Raw genomic sequence first — 7,018 nt, 5'->3', positions numbered from 1 at the left:
TGGCCAGGGTCAGAGGCAACTGATCAAGCTCTAAAAAGTCTGAGTGCTCCTCGTGTTGGCTGGAGAGTCCTGCGAATTGACTATTTTCTTATCCAGGTTTTCTGCCACAGTTCTTGTTTCCCTCATGTCCTCACTTACCACATCTACACATTTGTTAAACTAGTAACTGCTGTGTAAAAAAGGAGATTTTTCCTTATTGTTTAATCACCTTTCACAACATCAAAATCTAAGAAACTATCTTCTCCAGCATAAAACTAAATCCTGTATAAATATTACCAATGTTTATAAGATGTTAATACGGAGGTTTCTGTCCCAAACTAGGCATAAAGAAGTTAAGACTTACTGAGAATCACACATGTGCAAAAGCATGTCAGCCAATTTACTATCATATGTGCTTTATTCTGCCCAAATTGTTTCTGATTTACAGCTGAGAAAACTGAGGTTGGACAAGTTGATAAACATAACCCAAGTCATAAGTTTGTAAGCAGGACCAGCTGCCTAATCTGCAGGGCCCAATGCAAAGTAAAACTGCAGAACCTCCTGTTCAGTAGATTATTAAAAATTTCAAGACAGAAACAGTACAGCATTAAACCAAGTGCAGCTCCCTCTGTGGCTGGCATCCTGGGTGCACAGGTTGTTAGTTCATGAAGCCAGCCCTGCTTACTTCAGAAATGATTCTAAGACAATTTTTTACTTCAAAATATGTGAGAGCCAGGTGACATAGTAGGAAGTATAGCTTGGAATTCTGGTCCTGGTGGGGAGTGAAAGATATAGGGAAATAGAGAAAACTCAAAGGAGACATATGACGTCCACTGCATGGTTTTGATGAGGCTGGTTCTGGTCTTCAAGAGTGCCCCACAGTTTGGGAGGAGTGCTGGGTTTGAGTCAGAAGACCTGGGCTCAGACTGTGTCTGGGAAACATTTACCAGCAGAACCTCAAGGGTGTCATCCAGACTTGCTTGGCCTCAGTCTCCTCCACTGAAAAAATGGGGGTGCTACCTTTGTTCTCTTAATTTACAGACCAAAATCATTACACTGATAGGAACTTATAAGTGTACTATGCAAGCAGGTTTCTGAGTATTCAGATTGTAAAGTAAGCCACTAACTCTAGCCTTGAGTGCCTACCTGCAAACCATCCCTGACTTGTTTGTATCCACTGATGTAAGTAGGTGCTGAGGTCTCTATGGCAGGAGGAAAAGCTGTGTCCAATAATGAATTTCTGACAAAGAATGGCAGATGGTTGAACCATATGGAGGTCACCTGAAGACTGTAGGGGCCCTATGGGAGAATTCCTTGAATTCTTAGTAGCTGATTCAACAGCTTGATGCTAATCCTTTCTTAATATTAGCAGCAATGACTCCAATATTAAGCAGAATCTATTGCAAAAAATGCCTTTCTTCACTTTCTTTTGCTCCCTTCCATGATCACTCTAAGAACCCTTGGCATTATTTTCTTGACTTTGACCCAAGAACTTTTGCTGGAGAGAGAGGATGGAAACGTTGTCTAGTGTGCAAGGACACCCTCTTCTCCTTAGCTACTATTACTCTCACTGGTCTATAACATCCTTTGCATTTCAAGGGTCCCTGCCTGCAGATGTGACTGAGATGTAGCCACCATTATTAGTGTGAGAGGGAAGTATCCAATTCAGGAGTACAATTCAGGAAGCCATTCTGTCTTAATATAAATTTCCCTGGTCATATCAGATGGGTGGCTTTGAGTCCAGTGCCACAGCTCCTATGCTCATAGCTTAAATCTAAACACACAACATTTATGAGGGCTGACAAGTTTGTGGATTTTCCACCATGTGCTTACATTGGTAGCACTGTATGAACAGCTTGGTAAGATTTCACAACCTTGGCATATTGGTGTCTCATAGCTGTGTTCCTATTAAAATATGTGGCAAGTGGTGTTCATTATTGTTGTGTGTTTTTATGTGCTATCATGAGAAAGGCAGAGCTTGACTTAGAGCAATGAATAAACATTAAATGTCTTTAAACCTGGCAATTGTGGAAGTGAAATCAGAAACATGTTAGTCCAAGTCTATGGGGATAATTCCATGGAGAAAATGGAGCAGACTAATGAATTAAATGTTTTTCTGAGGGGAGAGAAACCATCACTAATGAAGAGAGTTCAGAGAAGCTGGTAAGGAACAGAACTGAGGAAAACATTGCAAAAAATTCATCAAATTGTTGGCTGACTATAAGAAGCATAGAAGACCAAGTAAACATCAATAGAGAAACAGCTAGGAAAATCTTAACTAAAAATCTTAGCTAACAACTCATGGCTCTTTTGTCACGACACTGCAACAGCTCACACAGCACTGTCTGTAAGGAAGTTTTTAGCCAGTAAACAAAGGACTGCAGTGGAACACCCTTCCTACTCACCTGAACTGGCCCCCAGTAACTTTTTTCTTTACCTCAAAATAAAGGAAATATTAAAAGGAAGACAGGACATTGAGGGTAATACAACAATAGCTCTTATGGCCATTCCAGAAAAAGAATTACAAAATTGCTTTGAAGGGTGGACTAGGTGCTAGCATTGGTGCATAGCTCCCCAAGAGGAGTACTTTGAAAGTGACTATAGAGATATTCAGCAATGACGTGTTGAGCACATTTTCTGGGTTTAGCTTTTGAACTTAATTGTCAGACCTCATAGGATATCATCAATAGGACATGTTGGCAAGATTTGAGGGGATCTAGTCACATATTGAAACTAAATGGGAGTGGGAAAGGAAAGTACAACGTAACTTTATTCTAGTCCAAAAGGTTGATCCTATTTCTTCTTGCCATTTCCAAGCAAGGAAGGAATAAAGATTTTCTGATAAGAATCTGGGGTTCCACCACACTAGGTGGTGTTGGTACTTGCTATGTATGGCACGGTACTGAGCCGCAGGTGGCTGTGCTGGTCCTCCCTTGTCTCCTCTTTATCTGCCTCCCCTTAACCTTCTCAACCCCTCCAGGACCAATGTCCACTTTCCCATGTCTCCCTCTCTGACTTCTAATTTGATAATTATTCTCCTTCTCCCCTTTATCAATTTGTCATTTATTCTTCATTTATTTGACGGGTATACATTGAGCACCTGTGTATACTAAGCATTATTCTAAACATTATGGGGGCATAGAAAATGATCTCTACTTTCATAGAGCTTATGTTTTAGTCCCAAGATCCACCTTATTTTCTACTCCAGTCATTGGCAACTCAAAAGAATATCCATCTTGCCCTCATAGTCCTTCACAGATAATCTCATAAATAAAACAGCATAGCTTGAGAGTTTACCAATTCCTCCTCCCTCTTCCCCCACTTGAACCTAATCATTTTTACTCTCATATTAATCTGAAATTTAAAAATAAATAAATAAATAAGTTAAAAAAAAAAACAGTCCAAGTCTAGACTGTCAAGGTCTAGATCTGCTTAGTGTTATTTATAGTCACATGTAAAATTTAAAGATGAAGAAAGAAGCAGATTTGACATGTCAGGAACAAAATTCCATTTTAAAGTCCAAGAATTTGAATAAAAAACAATCCTCTTGGGTTTCCTGGGTCTGGCTAGTAAAAAAAAAGGCTGCATATAAAACTAAAGATGACAAAACCTTAAAGCTCAAGCAGCAATGCTATGGAACCCTGCTCAGGGGGGGTGCAAGCAATTAAGTAGAAATTAAGTGATGGAATCTGATGCTTCACCTTCCTTTCCTCCATCCCACAATAATTTCGAGAACCTCAGATTGGCTCTCTTGGCTATCAAGATCAGTAAATTTTTGATGAATAGATTCATTCAACAATCTATAGCGATGAAGAGAAAAAGTAAGAACTTTAGTGACAGAGACAATGTGGCCCCCACCTGGATAATCTACAACGACAGTTTCGTCCGAGCCTGGGAGGCACACTGAAGACAGAGCTTAGAAACAGAGAATCAGCAATAATAGGATGAGAACCCAAGGGGAGTCTGAGAGTGGGAATCCAGGCAGATTCCATGATGCTCTGAGTCAGGATCTGGACTGACATGAGTTCAACTGAGAGTCTCTCTCCGTCTCTTCCTGTCATGAGACGTCCAGAAGACAGAAGAAAGAAGACAACAGGAAAAGTCGTCTGGACGCTGACACTATGAAGATCGTGATTGGAGCCTATGTTTAATTTTGAAATCACAGTGTAATCTCACCACCCTGAAGACCTCAGGTGACAGCTATTTATAGCCACAATTATCCTGTGGTTTTTCCTTAAACCCTAGCTGCTTCTGCCTCTGCCTTTCTGAGAATGATAGAAACTGATTGAATCATTTGCCGTTGCCTGTTTCATAGGTGCTCTGTCACCCTGTTCACCCTGTCACTCCGCATTTAGTTCTACTTGGTGACTGGTGGATGGGCTGTAACTAACAGCAAATCTAAATTGCCATCTTGTCAAACACAAGTTTCAACTAGGTCTGCGTGATTTTGCTGGCTTACAACAAGAGTTAAGAAATCTCTAATTTTATCTTACGGAAAATTGCAGAGGGGATGAGGGACACAAATTTTTTATTACTCAATAAGGGTCTTGGTGAGACATCAAAAGCATCTCAAATTGTATTATCTTTTTTGAAATCTCTTCTCTTCACATTGTGTACTGTCTGGTCTTCCTTACGGTCAAACCGATCCAAGGAAGCATCTCAACCTTGCCACTAGATGTGTGATCTTGGTCTAATCATGCATCTTTTTTGGATTTATCAGTGAAGAAAATAATAACTCCCCTTTTAGGACCAATCTAAAGATAACACAATAAAGTAACTGCAAAGATTTAGCAAAGTCTACCATCTTTTGTAGCTTCTCAATAAATATTTGCTTAACGATAAATGATTATATGAATAGACAATAACTGTTTTTTGCTTTTATTATGTATCTTCACTTCAATCCAAGACAAAAAAAAAAATGAAAAAAGAAACACTGTATTTATTCTTACATAGGAATTTAGTTTACAAAATGAGACATTTCCTATCTCATGTGATTCTGGTAAAAGTTCTTAAAAGAGTCTAGACCAGGGTTATCATTTACATTTTCTAGAAAAATAAACTGAGGTTAAGGGTAGTAATTTGAATTCTCCAAATCTATATAGTAAAAAATAAAATAATAAGAGGGAGAGAGAGAGATGGAAGGAGGGGAGGAAGAGAGGAAAAAAGGGAGGAAGGAAGGGAGGTTGGGAGGGAATAAGGAAAGGGGGAGGAAGGGAGGGAGAGAAAGGAAAAAAGGAAGAAATTATACTCAAGGCCAGGTCTTCTCATTCTAACTCCAAACTCTTTTCAATATAGAAAACCATCACCTCATACATCCTTGGATGTTGAAGCAATCCATTTGCGATCATTGGACTAGATCTCAGCACAATCAAAATACACATTTCCTCCCTGACAAAACCTGACTAATGGCTTAATTTGCCCACAGTATCATTCCTGAAGAATACCAAGGAGGCGTTTTCATATAAGGTTGTCAGAAAAGGTTCAGGCTCAGAAAAAGCAATCCTTTAATCATTTTCAATTGTGTTATCCCCAAGATGGCTTCCAGTGAAGCAAAGATTAGAACATGTAGTCATTTGAAAAGCATCATTTTCAGTGTTCTGTCCTGCCAGTCAGAATCTAGAACAATTACAGATGAAGCCATGGGCAAGTTTGTAATGAAGGGAAGCTTTATATGAGACACCAAAGAGGCGAACTCAGAATTCCAAAGATGTCCTGAAATCAAGCAGAAAAATTAAGGAGTGGAAGGATATATTAATATTTATTTTTTTATAAAGTATTTTATTTTATTTTATTTATTTTATGTTTTTCATTTTGAGACAGAATCTCAAACTATCGCCATGGGTAGAGTGCCGTGGCACCATCATAGTTTACAGCAACCTCCAATTCTTGGGCTCAACTCATCCTCTTGCCTCAGTTTTTTCTATTTTCAGTAGAGATGAGGTCCTGCTTTTTGCTCAGGCTGGTCTCAAACTCACGAACTCAAGCAATTCACCTACCTCAGCCTCCCAGAGTGCTAGGATTACACGCGAGAGCCACCGCACCCGGCCGATAAATTAATATTTATTGAGTTGTCTACAGGGCAAATATGATATCCCAGGTAATCTCTGAGAGGTAGGTATTTTTAACCTCATTGGATAGCTAAAGAATCTGTAGCTCATAGAATCTAGGTAGCTTGTCCATAATTAGTGGCCAAGTTCCAGTTGAAACCACAAGCTCATGTTCTATCACCTGACCAGGAGGTCTCAATAAGCAGCCCATAGATCAGTTCAGGGCTGATGCTAAAATAATCATGATACCCACATCTCATTCCAGCATCAATACCATGTGATTTGGTGCATCTGGAATGGATTCCATAATTCTGTATTTTTAACAAGCTTTTTTGGTTATAAGGGACAGCTAGGTATGAAAAATTATGCCACATTGCCTACTCAGGTGATAAAGACATATTTCTCATAGCAGCAGTATTCAGTGGCATTTAGTTGGTGTAATGGATATAGATTGTTCCTTGACACTCAGAGGGCAAGAACGATCCTATCTTTTACATGTGCAAGTCAGTTAGGTTCTATTCAAACACTCATTTATGCGTGCTAACCAATCACTTTGTATGACTTTGGAGTTAAAAGTCCAGGTTAAAAGCTCTCAAGATTAGTCAAAATTAAGAACAGTCCTTTTCTTCAGGTCATTCACTGTCATCATCATTTCTCAATCTGCCAAATAACTTTGCTTCTCCAGATTTGCAGAAGCCATGGAGTCACTGGCCCTAGCTGTACATAAGCAATCTTCTTGAACTCCTGTCTTTTCAAGACCCCAATTCTCCCTAAGGGTAGTTCTCACTAACATAAATAAACTGAAAGTCTAACCATTCTTCCCAGTCCCAGGGAATCTCTCCCTAGGCAAGCAAAAGCCATTACTTTCAACTCTAATTGTCTTTCATCACTTTTATTTTCATTATTTTTATTAAATCATAGCTGTGTACAGTAATGCGTTTATGGGGTACAATGTGCTGGGTTTATATACAATTTGAAATACTTATAACAAA

Source organism: Nycticebus coucang, chromosome 13 (genome assembly GCF_027406575.1).
Source record: "Nycticebus coucang isolate mNycCou1 chromosome 13, mNycCou1.pri, whole genome shotgun sequence".
Taxonomy (NCBI): Eukaryota; Metazoa; Chordata; class Mammalia; order Primates; family Lorisidae; genus Nycticebus; species Nycticebus coucang.
The sequence above is the reverse complement of the archived record's forward strand: the minus strand, read 5'-3'. Positions refer to the sequence as shown.